Genomic DNA, 23667 nt, shown 5'->3' with positions numbered 1-23667 from the left:
TGTGATTCTGTTTGTCAGACAAATAAAAAAAGAAAGATTGCATGCTCCTGCAGAGAGTGTAGATAGTCAAATGTAACCCCTTTAAATAAAGTTCCAAAGTATATTTTTAAAGCTCAGAAGTGTATGCATACACACATATGTATTGATTTAACAAAACATAGAGTTGTAGAATCTCAAGGTTGGCAGGGATCTCTGACATCATGTAGTATGCTCTTACTTGAAACATGAATTCCTTAATAGCAATATTGTTGTAAGAATGGTTTCGAGTGAATAAGTTATCTTGAATATTATAAATACCCAAATTAACTATAAAGGACTTGTGGACAAAGATACTATTTGCATCCAGTGGAAAAACTGATAAATAGAAGTATATATAGGATAACTTTACATATCTATCTATCTATCTATCTATCTATCTATCTATCTATCTATCAATACCTATTTGGGTCTAATGATAGCCATCTATGGCCTGGGGGAGAGAAGAAAAAAGCAGACACTTACACGATAATTTTGTTGTATATTTTAAAGGAATAGCAAATTGTGCATGGAAGATTTGTAATTCATGATAAATCATCTTTATTTTATTGTACTATGTTATGGAAATACTTGTTTTATTCCACAAATTAAAAATAAAAAAAAAAACATGTATCCCCCTATAGTACAAACGAATAGTCATTCGACTTCAATTTGAAGAAATCTGGAATCAAGGAACACATTCAAAACTGTAATAGCCAATGCAATTTTTGGACAGCTTCATTAATTAGGAGGTGCTTCCTTATGGTGTACCAAAATTCTTTTTCTTCTATTAGACTACTATAAATTCTTTAAAAACATAGTGTCATATCTAGTACTTTAAAAAAAAAATTGCCATGGTACATTTGATGCTTAAGCACATTATGTCTACGTCTATATCGGAATACATGGGTATATCAATATTTATCTATCCAAACATAAAATTTAAATGTAGAAAGAATTGTTCTGACATATGATGGTCAAGAGGAAACAGACAAATTTCATTTCTGTATGAAATACCTTTCAATATTTTAGCCATCCCCACATTCCTCATAAGTCATCTTTTTTACCATATATCATCCTCAGTTCCTTTAACATTTTCTTGTATGATATGGTGTCAGATTGATTCACATAGAGTCATACTCCTATGCACATGATTTCACTTATTACTTTTTCAAAAATTTGATGCCAAAAAACTGAATAAAATAATCCCTACTGTCTTACCTTGCCTATAATAGAATTATAATTTGCCTTATTCTGAAAATTATACTTCTATTAAAATCACATTAACTTGTTTGACTATTTTATCATATTGTTCACTCATCTTAAACACGTAATTAATCAAAATCGATTTTTACATCAACTCCCATCTAATTCTATGTCCTTTATCCCATATTTAACAGATTTTTTAAACTTAAGGTTATGACATTAGATTTATCTCTAGGAATATTCAATGTATTGCTTATGCTATATACTCCTTGTTTCTTGTCATGGATATCTATGGTCTAGGTTTCCTTGTTCTTAGCACCCATCTCCACAACCACAGAACAGATTCTTCTTTTACAGGAGTTACAGGGAGCTTACAAAATTATCATTCAGATGTGCAATGTACAATATGTGTAGGTTCATCATATACTTATTCAATATAGTTATCACTTTATGGAGGAACACTAGAGCACTGGAAAGAAATATATTTAAAATTGAGGAAGGGGGTGGATGAAGGGTGAAATCAGTTGCATAAAATAGATTTGAAGACACATGTAGACTCCTTCAATCTCCCCTTTCTCTAACTGATTAATGCTTTGACTATTTCCATCACACTATCGACTAGGATTACACCAGTAAATCTCCTTAGCTCTGAGAGGTGGTCATTTTGTCTTATTTAGCTGGTTACCATTTCATTTTCTGCTGCCTTACCACCAACACTTTATTTTCTCATGATGTCTACCCCAAAGGATTTAAAGAAATTGAGAAAGTAGGTGGTCAGCAAGTTTGGGAGAACATCAGCTTGAATGTTGATTTCCTCTGTTATATGAACAGGTGGTGTGGAAGAGAAAGAGAAAAGTGAGCCAATAGCTAAACTTCTTTTGTCAGTAAAGAGATGGTCAATTAAGTTCAACCATGAATTGAATAAGGTGGAACCTCAGAAAAAAACAATTTTAAATTAATGACTACAAAAGAAAAGTTTGGAGTTGGCAACAGCAAGCATGAAACATTCCTACTCTTAATCAAGGAAGAGTACATTTATGCAAAGGAGGACGGAGGAAAGAGGATATGATTGAAGGTATAATCAATGATAAGGAGCAGAGCCAATTGTCAATGTCCTCTGAAGGAAGCCAAGCAGGCCTCAATGAGGCAAATGGATGGAGTGTAAGAGAAAAGACTTAATGATGTAGGGAAGTTTGCTCACTACAGAATGAGATTTGAAGGGGGCAGAGAGGGGTAGGCTAAATTGGAAGCAGACATGATGGAGTCAGGTGAAGGATAAGAATCAAAATGTAGGCAGTAAGAATTGGAATTGCTTGCTTATCACTAGGTGTCTAATGTTTAAGCAATATAGGAATAAGACATACATCTTTGAATCTTATCCCAAATTATGAGATTTTTTTTGTTAGATATCTTTTTCAGATCTAGCTATACTAGCTATGTCTTTGGGTTTGTTATATTCTATTAACATGAATAAAAGGAATGTACTCATATGATTTGACCTTAAAAAACTATGCTACTCCATAGTGATCAACAGTTCCCTCATTAAGTTCTCACAAACTTCAATAATTTTCCTGTAAATAGGTGTCAAGATACTTTGCACATAATTTTTAGCATTATCTTCTTGTCCTTTTTGAAAGTCAGGACAATGCTAGCTTATTTATAATTTTGTAGTATTTAACCTTTTATTGAAATTTTTAAAACATAACTGACAAGTTCAACAATCACATTAACAATTCATTTCAATAATTTTTAGAAGAAGTAACTTAAAATAATAGTGAGGCAGCTGTAAGATGTTTCTTTTTCCCTTCCTTCCTTCCTTCCTTCCTTCCTTCCTTCCTTCCTTCCTTCCTTCCTTCCTTCCTTCCTTCCTTCCTTCCTTCCTTCCTTCCTTCCTTCCTTCTTTCCTTCCTTCCTTCCTTCCTTCCTTCTTTCCATCCATCCTTTTTCTTTCTTCCTTTCCCATTTCTTCATTTATCTTGGGCCTTAATTTTTTCTTGACATTTTATTTCATCTGCTTTAATTAAATTCAATAAATTTGTACTAAGGTTTACAATATCCACAGTACTATGCTGTGTAGTGGGGATATAATGCTTATAAATAAAACTCTTCCAAATTTTATGGTCTAGAAATTAAAATAATATGTATTCAAATAAGTGTAATATAAGGTGAAATATGATAAAAGCTAAGGAGAAAGCTAGGTTAAGTTCTCCAGAAAAAAAATGTAAAGAAGGAGAGAAAATTTTCTAATATCAGTGTATTAGTGTATGTAGTTGGTGAGAAGGAATGGAATTTATGGAGGATGTGACCTACAATAAATAAAATTAATTTAAACTGAGGTAAGTAGCTTCCTTCTCTCTGACAGAGAATACAGAAACCAGAAAGAATTAAATAAGTCCACTTTTCTTCTGTCATAAGCTATCATTCCTCCTCAGGCTTCACTTGTGACTCTCTGTACTTTATAGAACATGTCACAGCAGTCTTTTTTACTCCAGAGGTTCACTCTGCCCCTTTGGCCCCTTCTTCTGATTGGTTGTTTTGATCTAGAACCTCCACCCCTGACTCTACAGGTTTTCTCCACCAAGCCTCTATCTTCATTTCCCCTCTCCCACCAACGTCTTTCAGCTTTCTGAGAGGTGACACATTGGACTGGCCAACAATAGGCCAGGCCAAGGCCTACTTGGTCATTGTTTGGGCCCAGATTGGCTCAGAGTGAATATGAAGCGTAACTATTTCTGTTTTGGCCAGAAACTCTGGCCTCCCAGATTGATTCTTCTTGACTAGTTAAAAGAGAGCATTTTCTGCCTTATTTCTTGTTTAGCTTTAATCAGTGAAGGAGGCCAAACTGAGACCTGTTAAACCTTAGCTTAAAAAGGCCGAAGTCTCCCACTGCATCCAGTACCATCCAGTCATCCTGATCTATATCTTGCCATTGAACCCAGATGGCTTTGGAGGAGAAAGTGAGACTGGTGACTTTACACAGTCCTTTCTCACTTAAATCAATTCATTTGCATGTCTTGGCATCACCTCCCTGATGTCATAGTCTACTTCTAACAAAAACAACATGTTTGTCGATTAGAATACAGTCTCCTAAGGAGACAGGGGAAGTCTTTCTTTTTCTCTTTGTATTCCTAGTGCTTAGCACACTGCCTGGCTCTTAAGAAATATTTACTAAATGCTTGTTAACTTAACTTGATTTAACTTGAATACCAACTGCATTCCCCCCAACAAAGAGAAAATTATTTTTGGCCTCCAACAAAGTTATAAAAAATATTTTATTGTCTTGGCTAATAGCTCCTATGTGGCACAGTGAGCAGAGCAGCTGGACTTGGATTCCAGAAGATTTGAATTCAAATCTGAGCTAGGACACTTGCTTGCTGTGTGACCCTGGACAAATTATTCAACCCCAATTTTTTTCAGTATCCTCAACTGCAAAATTAGGGTAATAACAGTACATACTTCCCAGGGCCATTGCAGGATCAAAGGAGATAATATTTGTAAAGTGTTTAGCACAGTGCCTAGAACACAGTGGCTTTATATAAATGCTTATTGCTTTACCTTCCCTTCCTCCATGGAGGAAGATGATTGGATTCAGAAAAAGGTTCTGTGATTTTTTCTTAGTGAGTTTTAGGTTATTCTAGAATTTGCCCTTCCTAATATGATTCTTCTAGTACATAGCACTTTTTAATAATTATTCTTCATAAGAGTTCTTTTGGTGTGACTATACATACATATCTATTCATGTATATATGTACATATGTGTGTATGTGCATAGCAGGGTCCAAAGGACTCTCACAAAAATAATTTTCCACACACATGTACATATATAGATATGGTAAATTAAATCTATTTATGTACATATGTGTGTCTCTGTAATTTCCATTAATAGAAAGCACCCTGTGCAGTTATATACCTACATATACACATACATACATATACTTATACATACATTATATACATATATATACACATACATACATATACTTATACATACATTATATATATATTATATATATATATATATATATATATACACATATATATACACACACACATTATATGTACTCATTTAAAATTATATGGGTAAAACACAAGATTCCAAATTTTCACAATTTCTAACCCAATTTTGTCTGTCTTCTATTAAAAAAAAATCTTATGCAATGAATTCTGCCCTGCAGAATATTAGTCTGTAATTTTAAATGCCTAATGCAACATACACTATCATGCACAATACACAATATCACACTATAATGCAATACACAGTATTATGATATTGACTATCACCAGGGTATAGAAAATGGAAAATTATGGAAATTTGCCTATTAAAGGAATAATATTGATTTTTCAAGTGATTTACTTTCCTATTTTTTTACTCATGAAACCTGCTTTTATTGTTTATGCTGCATTTTCTTATACATATTGATTTACTTATCTATATATTTATAGATATATATTATATATGCATTACATTATTGCATTGCATTTATTATATACAATATATATTATGTTATATTATTACATACGTATTTATATATTTTGAAACTTCCTTAGTAATTCAGGTTGTATAACTCCTGATTTTCAAAATAACATTTTTAGGTTTATTAAATGGTGGATATGAAATAAAGTTCACTTTTATAAGAGAGAAAAGTATTTTTTTTATGATCAAACTGACATATTTATGCTCATTAATCCAAAGTCATTACCTATAACTGTGATATATGTGTTATAACTTGGATAATTTGTTTTTGTATGCTTACCAATGAATGAGGGTGATATATTTGTAATGATTACCCTATCAACATGGATGAGTGTATCAAGTTGCTTAGTTATTATCCAAAGAAGCAGTCTAATACTCCTAGACAATAGAACATGTCCTAATAGAACATAGTCTTAATTTAGCCTAATACAGCATGTGCTAATAGACAATAATCCTAATATTATCTAATGCAATATATTCTAATAGAATATAATCCTAGTAGTCATAGTAGAACATGGCATGTAAATGTTATTATGTAACCATACTCTTGAGTAGATACCTATTTGAAGAGATGAAAGTTTGTTTAATATCCAAAGGATCAGTTAGTCAGCTGCACTTCAGTTTTTTTTTTTTCCCCAGGCAATAGGGTTAAGTGACTTGCCCAGGATCACCCACCTAGTGAGTCTTATGTGTCTGAGGCTGGATTTCAACTCAGGTCCTCCTGACTCTAAGGCTAGTGCTCTATCTACTGTGCCACCTAGTTGCCCTTACATTTCAGTTTTGAAGGACTGGTTGACATCATTCAGCTTCCCTATATATTGCAATCTTCATTCCAGAACAGGATAGTACCCAAACATTGACACCACCCAAAAAATAACTGAATATACATATGTATATAACTGGGATTTTTGGCTAGCCCTCTGATGGGGTGAGTATCCAAGACCATAGAGAACAAACATGGAGGACAACAGGTCCTCCACATCTGAGTACCCTCCAGGCCACCACATCTCAGAAAACTTCCCAGAATCCTTCCTAGCCATTTATTCTCACATCCTCCTTTACTCTGAACTTTGATCATTAAGAAAAATAGGCTTATTTGACTGAAGTACAAAAGTATTGAAGATAGTGTAGACCCTACCTAAAAATTTACTTCTCTCCAACCCAGGTGAAACTAAAATTGGACTTTCACCCTTCTTAGCTCTCCTCTAGAGTCTGGCTCCATCTATGTTTCTGTCAGCTCATACTTGTTGCTAAGAATATTTCAATGGAGCAGAAAATAAACATTAGGAACATTAGACAATCCTCAAAGAGGGCAAGTCTTAATGGATATGGTTCCACAGTGCATACATATACCCTGTCTTTTTCTGAGTACAGAAGACCTTGAAGAAGGGGTACTACAAAAGGGGTAGGGAAACCCCAAAGAACATATTTGCCTATCTCAAAATCTTTATACCCCTATCTATCAAGCAACTAATGAAATTTTTACTCTGACAAGTCAAATATATTGTTTGAAAAAATATCAGAGAACATATTATATCCTACATAGTTGTTGAATTTGTTGAACAATATTTATGTTTATCTTTATGAATTAGCAATACCTAGATGTGGGCAGCCATTTAAATCTGTAAATCCTCTAGCATGAAAAGAATATAGGGAAATAGGAAAACCTGGTTCAATGCAGGGAATATAAAAAATATCAAGTCCATGCTTTGCATGTGACACTGCAGCACTAGTAATTTCTATCTAAAGAAATAAAAACAGAAATCTCATATAAGATCAAAATTAGAAACAAAACAAAACAAAAAGAATGTATCAGCAATAATTTGACAATATATTTTTGATAAAAAACACATGAATTAAGGTTTTATACAAAGTAGTAGACTGAAAATCAATGTATTTCCACATAAATATCCCATAGCATATCACAATGTAATTTAAGAACCACATTATTATGGATACTTTTCACTCTAATTATGAGCACAATGCTTTTTGAATGCATCCTTTCCTACACAGATATATTTTGCACTAATTAATCAAAAGACATGATTTTCTAGAATGGGGCAAGAGGCTAAGAAGGTGCCAAAAGCATATCTGAGAGATACTGTAATGTCTCAGTAGTCTCTGATTTTTTTTTCATGTTTTGAGGTTAATGTTTTCCTGCCAATAACACTCAACAGTGCACCATACTTCCTTCCAAGTGTAGTCATTCTAAAGGAAAGTATAACTCTCTTGTTAAAATTAATCATATTAATACCACTAGAATGTTTCCAATTACAGGAATTTCATTTCATTATAATTAATGGGAAGAATCTGAGGTATATATAATGCCAACCTCTACTCTTTTATGGATATAAGGATTTTGGGACAGATCCAGAGTTGAGGCCACCAAAGATTTTATTTCTTATTCATAAGGTTTAAATCTAATCAATTCTTATTCAAAATATTTTCTATATGAAAATTATTTCATTTTTAAAAATGTACATTTGGTACTCAGCTGTGTGCTACCATAGAGAGATCATCATACTTCTAACTAACTGAGGTGGGAACTGAAGTCAGCTTCTTTTTTTTTCTTTTTTCCGCTTCTTTGTCACTTCTTGTGACAGTTAAAATATTTCATCTTACACTTCCAACATTAACATATTGAACTAGCTATATCATTTATTTTACAAGTCTCCTGTCTAACTAGCCATGACAGGAAGACAAATATACTATAAGAGATATATTTTTCCCATTTTTTTCCCTTCTGATTGCTCAGAAGAGCATTGATTTATAACTTGTCTCAATCTCTCAAAGAGTGGGAGGGAATCCTCAACCCAAAGTCACCCATGGATTTCATTGCTGATCATCTAGATTATATGCTTTTTTAGGTTTAGTTGTCAATGTCTTGAACAACTTCAAGTCTTAAAAATGCTTGTAGGAAATCACTATACATGGCTTTTAGTTTCAGCTTTCTCTCTAAAGTTTGTGTGGCTTTGAACAAATCACTTCTTTTCTGTTCCCCCCAGTTTTCTCACTGGAAAAATAAGGAGCTTGAACTACATAATCCCTAAGGTCCCTTTTAACTCATATAGTCTTTATGATGTTGATCTATTTCTTTTACTAGCTAATAAATGGCATGTGGTTCCCTATTTTCTCTAGAATAACATTCAAATGGCTAACTACTACAAAAGTTGCCTCATCAGTCTCCCTACTCGCAATCTTTCCCCTCTCCAATCCAGTATCCATGTCATTGCCAATAGAATATGCCTGAAGCACTGATGTGGAAACTTCATTCCCTGACTGTAAATCTTCAGTGGCTCCTTCCACATAGAGGTGCCAATCAGGCTTGTCGTATATTTCACATTACTCCTTTCACTTGGTATTTTGGACCAACTAAGCTACTAATGGTTCCCCAAACTTCTCATTCTGTCTTCTGATTTCATGCATTTGCTCAAAATTTGTTCCTTGAATCCAAAGCTACAAGTGTTCTCTCCCTTAGTAAGTTTTCCTAGAAACTTTTATCTGATATCTGCTTAAACCTAAAGGAAACTACCTTGCATCATAGATATTTGTTTATTGATTGTATTTCCCCAGTGGAATGTAAACTTTGAAAAGGTTAGCCCTGTTTACATATACATACATACACACACACACATATATACACATACACATATATATATATATATATATATATATATATACATATATATATACACATGTATGCTTATATATACACACATATACACATATATACGTGTGTATATATACACATACATATATGTATATGTATGTGTGTATGTATACACACATACATACACATATTCCTCATATTCTCAGGGCACAGAATCTTACACATTTGGGGCTTGTGAATGTTTGGTTCTGGTGTGTGCTATGGATGTGTGGAGAATGGGGAGAGAGAAAAATATCCTGTCATATCATTTGTACATAGTATATAGAGAACTCCCTGGTGAGACAACTCCTTCTGGAAAAGCAGATCCAGGTCTGATCTACAAGTTACAGTCTGGAGTTGCCTGAATCACTGAGAGGTTAAGTGATTTGCTCATGATCAAAGAGCCAGAATGTGTAAAATGTGGAGCTTCAACTCTAGCTTTCCTGACCTATGCAGGAAGCCAGCTGCCTTTGCACTATGCCATGCTCTCCACATCTACAAATATTAATCCTACTTTGTAGAGGGCCTGCTCTGGGGAGTTGAGGGGCTTAGGCCTTCCCGGGTCTTACCTGTAGTTTGTACTAAGCCCAACAGCTGTGAAACTCAGGATGTCGGCTCACCACCCCGCTGTTCCATCTCTTGAGAACAGGATGCAGGAAGGGAGAAAATGGATAGGGTACAGGACAGGACGCAGGAAAGAAAGTAACAGACAAGGTACAAGGAAATAGGGAAATCACTTAATTAGTTTTGTGCTTTTCATGAAAAATAGTGTTACTATTGCTTGATTCAGTACTATATAAGCCTGAGTCCTCAGATCAATAAACAGAGTTTGTTCTTCACTGCTCCCACCTGGCCCGTGATTCTTTGTCTCTTCACACTCTGCCAGCATCAGACCATGGCAGTGGACGCAGGTGCTCATGGCACTACTTCCACTTAATCCATATTTTATTGATGCTGAAGTTGGCCATCTATCTGCTATGTCATTCTGCTTTGCACATAGTATGTTAAATAAGGAGTGACTGACTCAAATGGAATTGAAATATCATATTTTATGGAATAATTCTCAGTCTTGACAATCTCACTTATAAGATGCATGCAAATATGACCTCCTTTAGAAGGAAATGACATGTGGTTGGGAATTTAAGGTAGAATTGTGAAACATTCATTACCATACATTTTAATAATACAGTTTGGAGATGATTTGGACCCCTGCTTCAACTAGTATAAGAAACAGCTCCTAAATTTCATAGGCCAATCTTTAAAAAATAATAACAATTTATATCACTTTGCTATTTAAGATCTATCAGTCTGATTTAGAGATCATGAAAAGCCATTGAGGATAGGAAGATTCATGTTTTGAATTCTTAGAAAAGAGATAAACATGGAAAGAAACTCAAGAGAACATCAAATAAATTGTTTCCTACAGTTACAAAGAAAAGAAGAATCATTTAAAAAGAGCCTTCATAAAAATTATATATCCAATGCCCTTCTATATTATGAAAAATAAAAAAGTCAAAAATAAATCTGCAACTCACCACCTTTTACCCATTGTGAAAACAAGACAAAACAAAAGAAAACAACTGGAATTTATTTTACTTAAGGAAACAGCTCATTACTGAATAAAAATTGTTCCAATTTTTAAAGAGATAAAATTAAGTTTAAATTTCTCTCGCTCTTCATATAATAAAATGTTATACAGTTCAACAGGTTCACAGGGATACAAGGCAAGGCTCAAGTTCAGCACAGCAGAAATTGCCTAGAGCCAAGTAAGGGTCAGATAAAATTCTTCTCTGTATGTATGTATGTATGTATGCATGCATGTATCTGTCTATCTATCTATCTATCTATCTATCTGTCTGTCTGTCTGTCTATCTGTGTATCTATCTATCTAATCTATCTATCACCTAGATTGTTGAAGATCCTCCTGTTCTTCTTTGATGATGTAGACAATGATCATGACTGCTGTGCCTTCAGAACCATTTTTTTTATTTATGTTAGATATAAATTTCTAGTTGTCATATAGATTTACACGAAAATGTGACATCCATTGTCTTTATCTTCCTTAGCAGAAAAAAAAGATGGTTAAAACTTTTTTTTTTTTGCATCTTGGATAAGCAGAAGTGTAACAGAATAATACAAATGGATTTTACTTTTGAAAGTGACTTCCTTGGATTAGTTCAGAATAATACTTCAATTACTTTGCTATTAAGCAAATCTCAAATTGAGCAATCTCAATATTCCCCTTACTAGTATTGAAATGCTAAATTTTATTTTTAAATATACCAAATCTATGTTTTATCTTCAATTTCTGAACAGAAATGAGTTAGTAAGTATTTGAAATATGCTGAGTTTTTTTAAAATTATGATTATTACTAAGATTTAGTTTATTTTGTTTTTACCCACGGAACAACATTCTCTTGATATAGAAAAGTATAAAAGTCATAGTTTCAAACATACTATGCAAATATGACTTAAATATATATGATTTGTTTAGCTATATAATAGTGCTATGATATTTGGAAATACATACACACATATACATACATATTATACACCCATATGATTTTATGATATCTATTTTATTAGGTTTGATCATGAACAAATTGAATTTTAGGTGAGGTAATCTTTTTAATGTAGTTGAGATACTTTGCCAATTCAATTTCTGGTCAAAATGAACATATGCACTTCATTTTTTTTTTTTGTTACTTGTAATATGGTTAGGATTTTCTACTTTATTTCACTCTATTTTATCATCATTCTTGGAGTATCGTTCTGGGCTGAGGTATAATAAAGATAATACTGGAGAATGTAGGTGATAGCCCTTGTGAGAAGACTTCAAAGACACTAAAATAGTACTAGAACTTCCCAAGAGAGGTTCAATATACTTAAGTGAAAGATACTGATATTTGTCCTAACATTGTTTATGTAAATGAACATAAGACCTTTTGCACCATTAAAAAAAAAAAAGACTGGATTAGATTAGACCTTTTAAGATAGTGTTAGATCTATCCACATTCAATTATGGGCTAATATTTTTGAGGATTATTTAATATGTATAATTTTTCTTCAATAGATACAGAATAAATCATGAATTTTATATGATATAGAGATTACTTTTAGTCCCAGAAAAATACTGAGTTTTCTGTCTGAGGAATATTATAGCTAAGTCCTATAAGGACCATTATTAACAAATTGCATAGTAGTCACTTAATTATTTTATTATACTCTGAGACCCTTGAAGAAAACATCACATAATATCAAAGAAAGCAGTAGCAAAATCCAAAAGAAAATAAAAGAGGACAAAGCAAAATCCAGATATTACATGCAGAAAAATGCCAAGTTGGGCTTAATCATGAAGTCTGAATTTAGGGAACAATAATAAAAAAAATAAGTAAACAAATAATTCCACCATACAATGACAGAGATGCCTGAGATATAAACTTAGTAGAGGATTATTACAAGAAATCTTGAAGCAAAACTTCAAAGAAAAACTAAGCTTGGACATAGGTTCATCTAGAATTTCCAGAGAAAAGCAGCAAGAAAATATACATATATAGCGATACAGATATATACACATATATACATACATATGTGTGTATATGTATATATGTGTATGCATATATATGTATATATGTAAAAAAGATTTTAATAAATGCAATTATAGTGCTATACAAAAGAATTAGAAAAATAATTAAGGTCTTAACATATGAAGTAGAATACTTTGCCCAGGTAACAGACTCCTTGACAATTAGATTGGAAGAAATAAATGTTAATCACTGAGAGAAGAAATATTAAAATTAAAAAGACTGAAAAAAAATGAAAGAAAATGTGGGGTACCTCATTGTAAAAATAACTGACCTAAAAATGGATGGAGAGATTTTTTTTTTAAATCATTGAACAACTTGGTGTCTATGCTCAAAAAAGGGCCTAGATATCACAGTTCAAGAAATCATGAAAGTATCCTGTTCTCTTTGAACCAGAGGGCAAAGTGAAAACAGAAGAATCTACTTATAGCCTCCTGAAACATAGTCCCATGTGAAAAAGAAGAAAAAAACAACTCAGCAACATCATAGACAAAATCCAGAGCTTTCAGCTTAAAGAAAACTGCAAACAGTCAAGAAGAATTCATGAAAGTACTGAAGAGTCACAGGTAGGATCACATAAAGTTCAATGGCCACCCAAATAAAGAAGTGAAATGTTTGGAATAAAATATTTCAAAACAAAAATTGCACACATTTACAACAAAGAATTACTCAGAAAAAAAAAATGAGTATCATCTGAAAAGGGTAAAAAATGGGACATTAATGCAGTAGAAGACTTCAAGGCCTTTCCTAGTGAAAAGGCTATAGCCAGTAGCAACTTTGAAATGTAAGCTTAGTAAACAAGAGAAACAAACAAAACAAAAATGAAAGTTATATATAAATGAGCAATCATGAAGATAAACAAGTCTGAAACATTTACATTCTAATAAAGGGAAAAATAAATATTTCCCCTGACCTAATACCATGAGGGTTAATAAAAGATGTGAAATGAGACACAAGACCAGCAAGTACTTTCATTATGTTTTACAAACTTAAAAAGAAAAAGAAAAAATGCAGGAGGAGAAAATGGGAAAACCCAGGTAACATAAAAATAAGATATGAATGAAACTATGTGAAATACAAACTGACTATTATAAGAAACGTGGAATTAAAATTGTACTCCATAATAATATATTTTTTAAAAAAATATAAAATAATTAGATTAGACTATACTTGGTGGTTGTTTTGACTTTGAGGTAAAATTTCTTTAACTTATTTTTTTTTAATAAAGGAAACATCTAGTCCAAATTATCCCACAGGAAAAGAAAAACACCTTCTCTACAACATATGAGACAAATTTTTGCTAGAAAACTTCAAGTAAAGGGGACTTCCAGAGGAACTGCATTACATTTTTTTGAATAGCTTTGTTAGAAAACCATGTTTGTTTGTTTTTCTCTGTATCAACCCTAAAGTTTTCTCCTTGTGAATCTTACCCATTGTTTCTAGTTTTGTCCTCAGAGATCAAGCAGGAGCAGTCAATTTGATCTACTCAAAAGCCTTTCATATTCTTGAGGACAAAACTCATGTCTATTTCTTTCAGAGTCTTCTCTTTTCTGTTTTACATGTACCAAATTCCTTCAATTATTCAAAGACTAATTATACTTTGAGATATGGTATCTGGGAAGGGAGAGTAGAATTAAAGATAAAAATTGGCATTTACATTTTATAAATCACTAAACTACCTTGAAATTACTTCTATGGATACGTGACCCTGGGCAAAAACACTTAACCTTGAAGTGCCAACTATGTACCTTTTAAGATAAAAAATATATGTATATGAGTTACTAATATGCATAAGACAGTGTGGATTTTCATACATGGTATTCCCTAAAAACACTGAAAATCATGATTCTGGACAACTAAGGACAGCAAAATCTTAAATGAAAATTGTATTTATAATCTAAATTTATAATTCAATATAGATATATTCATGAATTATATGAAATGAATTCAATCAGCAGATGAAAGAATCAGTTCTGGATCTGCAAGGCATGTGATAATGTGATATGTGACCTTGGGAATGTCAACTAATTATTCTGGACTTAAATTTTATCATCTTTGACATGGAGTACTGGATTAGGTAATATCTGAGACTCTGAGATCCTTTTCAAATCTAAACTCCTGTGCCCTCCTAGGAAAAACCAGTCATTTTAAACAAATGTGTGTGCATTCAGGGAAGGAAGAAGATAGAGTAGTTTGTCAGCTGAATGGATGGGGTGTGGCAGTGATTGATCACCAGGGTTATGTTGAGTTCTAGAGAAAATTTACACCTCACAATTCACCATTGAATTGACAGCAAATTAATGACATGGTGGTCTTAAAGTGCTTATAAAAATGTTTTGTGTATGAGCTTCTTGTACCTCCCATCCTCCTTGGTTTACCATACCCTGCAGTTTTCTGCTTCGCCAGGGTCAGGACCACCTCCATTATTAAAGTAGCTTCTTTACCAAAATACTTCATAAAACTTAGTAGCAAATCATAAATGCTTTCCATGGATGCTAGATGGACAAACTGCTAAAAGCAATTCTTCTCTAGCCAATCTGGCCACCTGAGTGGCTTGTAATAAATTTATCTAGTCACATAGCTTTAGTTACATCATACTTTTTAGACTACATCTCCCTATCCTTCCTAGGCTGGAATTGTAAAGGCCACTCAAATATTCTGTCCCACAGATGATTGCTGAAGAAGCTTCTCTATGTCTGAAATAAGCTAATTTACTTCCATTAAGCAGCCAGTTTCTAAACTTTCTCCCATATTGGTGCCATACTGGTGCCACACTTCCCACACTGGTGGCAGGCATAGGGATCATGCTATTTTCTTTAGCCTTTCAGCTAGTGAGTTCAAAGTTTTCTGGCTCAAACAGTGCAACAGTCTTGGATCCCCAGTAGCAGATAATAGAAGCATGTACCACAATACCCCAAGAACACTGGGCCACTGGATAGTACAAACCCCATTAATTGACATTGTCAACTGTGACCATGAATCATTTGAGAGCATCACATCAAAAACAACTTCCCTCCTATTTTTGTAAAATCAAATTAAAAACTAAAAGGCAACTTAAAAGTGATCTAGTCCACGTATTCTTAATCTGAGGTCCATAAATTGGAGTTTTCACTAGGTCTGTGGAATTGGTTGGGGAAAAAAATACCATTATTTCAATATTATTGGTTTACTGAGCTGTTCAATGGGTTCTATTTTATACATTTAAAAACATTATTGTATGAACATGTCCATGAACTTGGTCAGACTGCCAAAGTGACATAACATGACATAATGCAAAACAAGAGTAAGAATTCAAGACCCAGTCCAATGCCATTATTTTACAGATGAGCAAACTGAAGCCTATAGACATAAAAGTTTTCAAAATTTTACACGTAATATGATACGAGCTAAAAATTATTTTTTTTCCTTTTGAACAGAGTCAGATTCTTCAGGTCTGCAGATAGATAGATAAATAGAGATATATGATTTGGGACACATCATTTGGTTAATCTGATTGATTTTATTGATTTTTTTTTCTAATGTTGAACCATCTTTAGCTCCCTAGTATAAATCTAATGTGGTCATAACTATTTTTGGATAAATTGTTGCTATTATTTGACAGAATTTTGTTTAACATTTTTTAAATAAATGTGTATTCCTTGATATTACACTATATACCTCCTTTGACTTATTCTTCCCTAGTTGAAGTATTAGACCAATATTTTCTTTCCTCAGAAGAAGTTGGTAAAGTTTTGTTTTCTCAATTATGAATGTAATTTCTGTAGTGTTACCATAATTTTAAAAGTTTAGTATAATTATATTCTTCCTTTCTTGTGTAAAATGTACTAGAAATGAGGGGGAATTAAATCATCTATCCAACTATGCAATTTCCTATTAGCTAGTAGGGACAATTGCCACATTCAGTTGGAATTTTGTAAACTAAAGGGTCACCTTTCTCCTTTTCTGAAACACTATATATAACCCTGAACAGCTTGCCCCCTGAGAGGAAAAGGAATATGGTTTTATAGGTAACTGAAAATAATGAATGGAATGATACCATGGATTATTGAGATGGTCAAAGTCTATATTCCACATTTTTAAGGAAGTATGAGATAGTAACTTTTGTGTTAGGAAGCACTGAGTTCAACTCCTGCCTCTGAAACATAGATGTGTGAATGTGGAAGAATATGTCAGATTCAATGCCCCAGGCAGCTCTTTAGTACTATAATCTATGTGTAAGATTGTGAATGGAAAATCTTTGCAAACATTGTCTCTATAGTAATTTGGACTGTTATGACTTGATTATTTGCTTCCCATGGCAATAAAATCATAAGTTCAAAAAAAATTAAAGTGCAGGGTATTAGGAAAAATGCTACCAAACCCACTAGTGAGAATGAACAATAACCAAAGGTATGTGTTTGCTTAAATTTATTATTCTGAAAGGATGAGCTCTATGAAATATTAATGGAGGGAAAAATTACAAACTACATTAATACTACTAAAATGAATTTTATTGCATTTTTCATATTCCCACAGTTGTACTTTGATCAAATCATCATATTTTGTTAGACTTACATTTTTTGCTTCATACAGCATATGGTACTGAGTTAAAATATTTAGATAACTGACTAGAATTCCATTTCTGAAGCCTCACACAGTGTTCTACAAACCTTGCCCATACATAATGAACATTTCTAAATACCAAAAATTCTGCCTTTTCTCTGAAATTCATGTTATGTACTTACATTTTACAAGGAAATATATATGTATGTGTGTATGTGTATGTGTGTGTGTGTTTACAGATATACCCACATAGTCCTATATCCCTACTATCTCTTTCCCTTTGTAGGAATTATTTAAACTAAACTTCACAGATATGTAGAATTGAGGTAATATCAATGTGGTTTCAAGGTTTTACCAACAAATAAGTAGAGACATAGTGAATTAAATGCTTTGTTGAAGTTTGATCCTAGAATCTGGACTATACGGTATGCATAGGCTATCTTTACTAATCATCAGATCATATTTTGAGCTGGAAGATAGAAGATGAGAGAACTAAGGCACAGAGAGATTAAATGACTTGCCTATTGTCACACAGCTAACAAGTGGTTGATGTGGGTTTGAACTTGTATTGTCTTCTTATCAAAAATTCAGTTATAAAGCCACTAGCATTTCTGACTGGATTCCATCTGATGGATGTGTTGAGACTAAGAATTTTGTAAATCTAGATAATCAACATAAGCATCTTCCATACACTTCTTCATGAACCAAACAATTAAAACACAGAAAGCATATGAGCCATCAAATTTGAGGGGAAAAAAAGTCCTAAAAGGAAAGTTCAGGTTATCAGATCACAAACAAGCAGAGATAAGGAACATGGTGGGCTGAAATGGGAGAGATCAACAATTGAATTTTTGAAGCTGAATTTTAAGATTCTGAACTTTCAAGGGGCCTGTTGTTTGGGATTTTAAATTCCTTTACTTATTTTTCTTGTTTACTCTTTTTTCAGCCATGTCCAACTCTGCAACCTCTTTTGAGGTTGTCTTGGCAAAGATACTGGAGTAGTTTGCCATTTCCTTCTCCAGCTAATTTTACATGTGAAGAAATAGAGACAAATAAGCTTATGTGACTTGCCCAGGGTCACAAAGCTAGTAAGTTTCTAATGCCCGATTTAAACTCAGGTCTTCCTGACTCCAGGTCTGGTGCCATCTAACTGCTCTCTGAATTCCTTACTCTTGCCTAAATTGTACCAATTTCTTTCAGTTTCTTGCTTTTTCTTTTCCTCTTGTTCTTTATACACTAAAGAAATTATTTCTTCTTCTAGGATTATCATTCAAATTTCAAATGTCTTTTTACTTTCTGATAGATTTTTGTTACAAGAAAAAAGTGAGAACAAGATTCCCTTTTTGGAAATGCTTTCATTTACATCTTTGACATTACATTTCAGTAGAAGCCACTGACCACAATTGTAACTTAATAGGAATTTTGAGGTAGATCAGTTATACCATATACATCTTCACATTGTCACATGATTCAATTTCATTCTACACCTAATGGCTAAATGCCAATTACATGTAAAACATTCCATGGGGGTACTGGAGAAGAAACAAAATTACATAAGATACAGTTCTTATGTTCATGGAGCATGATGTCTTGTTAAGGACTATACTATGTAGAAAAAGTTGTTTCAAATGATAAGTTAATAGATGTACTCATAAAGTGGTCTTTAATACTTCAAGAAAGAATGATCAGTGTGACAAGATGAGTGTTAGAAGATTCCATGAAGGAGAGGTTATTTGATCTGTTCTTGTGTGTCCTTCATTTTGGAAAAGCACCAATGACATGACAGGATGATGTTTTGACTTGTGCGTAAATTGAATTTAAGTGAGTCAGACTTCCACAAAGTCATCAGCCTCATTCTCTTTTCCAGTCATTGAAGTCCAGTGGCAAGATAAAAGTCAAGAAGAATGGCAATGGCCCAGAATGCAATGAATGACATTGGCATCTTCAAGGTTTGACCAAGCTCAAAGTATTCTACAATGCCAGCTTCAGCCATTTTAATGACACCACCTACCAACCTATGGATGGGTTTGAGGCCCATCAGTTACCCTCAGTCTGCTTTAGTTCATCTGCATAGATGAGTTACTATTTTGTGGTCACTCAGCATGCTACAGCTTCTTAGTGTCATAGGTGAAATTGAATGCCAGTTAGGCACTGAAGGTAGATGAGCAGCCCTGAAAAAGTCTTGGTAAGCCCTCACATCACAGTCCTTCTTTACATGGGGTGTATGGGCTATTATTTGATCTTAATAAACAGACAGGTTTTCAAAATGCTAAGATGTATATTCCAGGTGTTGGGAACAAGACCAGTCAAGGAACTGAAGTAGAAGATCATAACACACTTACTGTTTAGTTAAAAGATGTAATAAGTGGATAGAAATAGTGTATGGCATAACTGATCATATAAGTGTTCTGGAGATGTAGAGAACTTTAAATGAACTTTATTTGGTCATTTGGAAACCATCAGGGAGTTTTGAGAAGAAGCTGGCAGCAACAGTTTTGCATTTGAATTAAATATGGGAACATAGAGAAGCAGGAAGATGGATGAGAAACTATTATAACAATGCAGGTGAGTGGTATGTATGTGCTTTGAACATTGCAGTAAAAACAGAAGATGGAAAAGTATTTGAGAAGTACCATATGATGGATTTTATAAATACTATGAAGGTAAAAATAAACAAGATAGTAGCTGATAGGACATAGGAAATGAGGGATAGAAAGCAAGAAAAAAAAATACCAGTAAAGTTTTTAATATGAAAGACTGGATGAATAACAGTGCTAATAAAAGACATAGGAAAGTCGAAAAGAATAGCAGAATTTTAGAGCAAGATAAGTTTTACTTGGGCATGTTAAAAATTAAGGTGTGTTCAGGCATCTGTGTGGAAAGATCCAAAAGCAAAAATTAGGATATAAAGCCTAGAACAGTCAATGCTGGAAATGCAAATTTGGGGGTTAACTACAGAGGAGGATCATTTGAAGAGGAGAGAGAGAGAGAGAGAGAGAGAGAGAGAGAGAGAGAGAGAGAGAGACAGACAGACAGACTGACAGACAGACAGACAGACAGACAGACAGGGACACACAGAGACAGAGACAGAGACAGAGAGAGATAGAAAGGCAGAGGCAGAGAGAGATGGAGAGACAGCGAAGGGAAGGGAAGAAAATGGAAGGAAAGGGAAGGGAAGAGTTAAAAATGAAATCTCAAACCCTAGGGAAAACTAAACTGTCAGGGAAAAAAGAGGAAGAAAGAGTAATAGAAGAGTGTAGTGTCTTGGAAAGCAAGGGATGAATGAAGGAAGTGATGGCTAAATCTAGCAAATACTGTATAGATAAAGAAAGAAGAAATGGAAAGCCTAAGGGATTTAATGATTTGGTTAGCTTTGAGAGATGAAAGTGTGAGGGGATTATATAATCATAGACTCTGAGCTGAAAGGACTGCAGAGGTCAGCAAGGGCAACTTTCTCAATTTGCAGATGAGGAAACTAGGACCTAGGGAGATTAAATGCTAGGTAGTGGATTTGGAGATTAATTTCAAACCTAGATCCTCTGACTCCAAAACCCAAGTTATTCATTGAGAAGGGGATATATTGTTAAGAAATTGTTTGTTTGATTGACTTCTCTAAGAATTTCAATGATAAAATGGAAAAGACAGATAAGGTAGCTTGACTGAGATTGACAGATAGAAAAGTGAGAGAAATTGTCTTCTTTTGTGAAAGAAAAACAAACTGAGTGTGTTTTCAGTAACATAAACAGGAACTACTTTGCAGAAATTCATCATATTATTACAAAACATTGGCCCAATGTGCAATTGTAACAATGTTTCTGCAGACTTCTTGGAGTTTTTAGAAAGTTACAAGTAATTAACTAATGAAAACGGTAACAGAGAAGGAAATTCACATTTATTAAGTGCCAGGTACTGTGCTAAGCAATTTAGAAATATTTTCTCCTTTGATCTTTATGACAGCCTTAAAGGTAGGTGCTATTTTACAGTTGAGGAAACTGAGACAAACAGAAGTTAAGTGAATTGTCCAGGTTCATATAGCTAGTACTTTTCTGAGGCAGGATTTGAACTCAGGTTTTCTTGACTCTGGGCCCAGAACACTACCCACTGTACCACATAGTTACCCTATAACCCATCAGAAATATCTGTAGTCCCACAAGTCATGTTTAAAATAACATGTTAGCTTTTAATTGAACACAATTTCTGCATTTGCAAATGAAGGTGGCTGCCATTAGAAGGTTCTTTTCTTTCACCATGAAGAATATTTTCCAGTAGTGGACAGTGAATTACTGAGAATATGCAATTCATGACTTTATATGCAATACCTCCCCTTCAGTGGGAAACAAGCAAACCTAATTTATTATAACCTGTGTTATAGGAAGCAATGAATTTCTAAGCTCAAAAATAGTTTTAATAAAAAAAAAAACATGTGAAAAGCATGTAATTCTTTCTACCACTCTGTTTAGCATTGTCCTATTGACTTTGCTTTTGGAATTCTTTCATAGTTAAACTATAAAGTGACCCAGAGCATTCTCTCTATGCCTAATATATTGAGTTATGCATTTTTCAACCTACCTCTACTTAAAATTATCCTTCTAGACTTTTTAACTGTTCTTGATTCAAACGGGCTTAATTAAAAGGCCACACATTATAAGAACAAGGTATGCAATTTTTTTCTTTGCTTTGATTCCAGAGAAAATTGACCTTCTCCAAATCACCTACCCAATTCTTCCTATATTAAAAATAGAAAACACCAGGTTTTCGTTTGTCTGTTAAACCTGAGGGAATGGGAGGGGAAAAATCAGTAAATAAATATCATCTCCTTCTTCTCTGAAAAAATAAAATAAAATATACTTATAACATTTGAATCCTGCATTTAAAGAACAGAGATGTAGTCCACAATCATAGGAAATTATCTAGTTCTAATTCATCGATATTTAAACAAAGAATATAGCAAGGATGTGTGTCAGTCAGGTACACTGGCACCTAGTTTGTTCTAGTGGTAGGATGTGCCAAGCATAAATATACTTCAAATTGAGTTTTTTTTCCTTTTTTTCAGTATTGTAAATGGATTATTAATAGCCACTGAACAAAGGGACTTAAAGCATTGTGTATACAGGAGTGAAGAAAGGGAAATACTACTTTTTATAAGTGCACTCCTCCAGAGGAAGAAAATCCCTTTTAACCAATGAGTATTATTGTAATCATGACTATGGTAAATGAAGATACATACAAAAATTGGTGCACTTTCATGTGCAGGAGTGACAGTCGTATTCATCAGTTATTGTCTGTTTCCCTATCCACTCTCTTGTCATAGGTAGAGCAAACTAGACTAACACTGACCAAGCTTCATCTGTAAATCCAGCATTATTTCTGTGATGGAGTTTGACTCTCATTTAAGAGCAAATCCAGTGTACTTCTCTAAATTTTGCCTCAAGTTCTCCCTCCACAATCCATTCAAATTTCTTTTAAGATTTGTGATTTCAAAAAATTAGTGAAATCAGTGTTCACTTAGTCATCAATTAAGTTGATTAAATTGGTTGTGATTAATAAAGACATTTCTATTTAACACATCATGATACATAGTACTGACATATACCACTGAGAGTATTAAAAAAAAAAAAACCTGATCCATCATGAATAATAGTGTTTATGTGGGGGGAAAGAGGGAAAATGGGTTTACTGTGCCATCTTGAAATGAAAGAAAGAATAGACTCAGTTTCAATTAAACACGTAGATAGCTTTAACAACTTATAGCAAAGAGGTGAGGGTTGTTAGAGAGCTATGATAGAAATTATGGAAAATGGAACTCACATCAGAAATGGGCTCTGATGGCAAGAAAGATGATGAGGATTAAGAAGATGAGGAACACGGCTGGAGGAGTTTACTTTCTTCCTCTCCCCCTACTTATTCCTTTCTTCTTTCTTCATTTTTGCTGACTTATGCTAAAGAAGAAGGAGATAAGGAAGCTTTTGTCTTACAGCAGAAATAAGAATAAAAGTTGAAATGTCCTAGAAGTTTAGAGTACTACTTGACAAACTCTTTGTATCAGTTAAGTGGTGGGTACTGATACAAGGCTTTAGGGGAGGAGCAGAAAGAGAAGGAACGTTATGTTCTTTTGTTTCTTCAGTTTGGTTTCTCTTTATAGTCCACCATTCCTGATAGGTTATAGAGAAACAGAGATAGGGTATTGTTTTTTGTTT

Source organism: Phascolarctos cinereus, unplaced genomic scaffold (assembly GCF_003287225.1).
Source record: "Phascolarctos cinereus isolate Bilbo 61053 unplaced genomic scaffold, phaCin_HiC Scaffold_7;HRSCAF=346, whole genome shotgun sequence".
Lineage (NCBI taxonomy): Eukaryota > Metazoa > Chordata > Mammalia > Diprotodontia > Phascolarctidae > Phascolarctos > Phascolarctos cinereus.
Note: the sequence above shows the minus strand (reverse complement) of the source record.